A 1,501-nucleotide genomic window follows, 5' to 3' on the forward strand; every position below is an offset into this window, starting at 1 on the left:
TCCCGAGCATTGATCACCATGTATGCATGATCTAATATAAAAAATAGAATAGACAATCCAAAATTCTTTGTTATTAATAATCGATGAATGTGAGATGATTTGATTTGATATGATATGGAGAAGATATTTACTTATGTTGGGTTGTGGAATCATAGTATTGGAATTGTTTCAAAATTTGTTATTAATTATAGATTATTCAGTTGGGAATCATAACTATGTATACTATAGAATTTTATATAGATCTATTATTGTTTATGTTAAATGTCAACAAGAGGCTGGTTTGCCCGAGAGGTTAAGGGGGAAGACTTAAGATCTTCTGCACATAAGTGCGCATGGGTTCGAACCCCATAGCCAGCAAATTTAATTTTTTGTTTTCTCTCTCCACATTTAATTTATATGAATTAACTAATTCATATAAATTCACTATTACTTGTTCAATTGTTTTCTAACCATTACAAATACTCTGCGTGATTTAGGAGATAACATCAATATGATGTTGTGGTCCATGATGAGGAAGTTTACTTATGATGAGCCGAAGTCGACTCAGATGTGTTGCACCCCAAAATTTTCCATCTTTATTTGAGCTATAAGTTATCAAAGACGTTTATTTCGTCATTCGAAAAGGGAAGAAAAATAATAAAGAGTTTTCATGGTTTTAAGGAAATGTGACGTGAAGATTGGTTTATACGGTGAAAATGCGAAGAAATTCACAAGCCTTATCTGGAAGGTGCTATGAGCTTGGTTTCCGCTATAACGGGACTATTTCGACGTTCTCTACAACTTTCGTGTTTGGCTCATAAACCAATTCTATGAGGAAAGGGGTCGAATTAGCAAATTACTTGAGCTTTCACAGTGAAAAATGGTGCTAAATGTAGGTTTTCGGGCCTTAGAAAATTCATATCTCATGATCCGCTTGTCTGATTTGCTCGAAATTTTAACTGCAGCTCTGTGCCATTATTCTCGAGATTTCATATGTTTGGACCGAAGACCAATTATGCACAGAAAATGCCCAGCATTTTGAAGAGTGTCGTGGTTTTTCAGTGAAAAGTGTGTTTTCGGGTATGTCGCGACAAGTTTGAAAATTCATAACTTCCTCGATTTTTATTGTATGAAGTCCATTCTGGCGGAATTCTCTCGGAAATTTCGTTATCTTCGATTCTTCGTCACACGTGCTCAGTCAGATTTCGAGCCGAAGATGAAATTTTATGGAGTTGTTTGAGCGGTACTCACAAAATTCTGCACAGTCGCGCCAGATGAATCGGCGTTTCTCGTCATTCAAATGCGCATAATTTCTTCATCGCTTATCAATTTGAGACGATTCTCGCGGCTATGAGTCACGAATTTAGTCATCTTTGTGTTGACATTGGTCCCGCTTTCGAACTTCGCACTGAGTCGCATTTCCTCGAAAGCGAGCAAAAAAGAGATACGTCGAGGGCATTTTTGACATTTCACCACTCACATTATATAAACTGTTTTCCCTCTTTTTCTCTCATAACTTCAA

At 36.4% G+C, this 1,501-nt stretch overlaps 1 non-coding gene across 1 annotated transcript; it reads left to right on the plus strand.

The window, feature by feature from the left end:
- Nucleotides 1-274: 274 nt before the first annotated feature.
- Nucleotides 275-357, plus strand: TRNAL-UAA (transfer RNA leucine (anticodon UAA)). Its single transcript has one exon. It is a non-coding gene; the product is annotated as a tRNA-Leu (tRNA).
- The last annotated feature ends 1,144 nt before the right edge of the window (nucleotides 358-1,501 follow it).

The sequence above is a fragment of the Vicia villosa genome, linkage group LG2 (genome assembly GCF_029867415.1).
Source record: "Vicia villosa cultivar HV-30 ecotype Madison, WI linkage group LG2, Vvil1.0, whole genome shotgun sequence".
Lineage (NCBI taxonomy): Eukaryota > Viridiplantae > Streptophyta > Magnoliopsida > Fabales > Fabaceae > Vicia > Vicia villosa.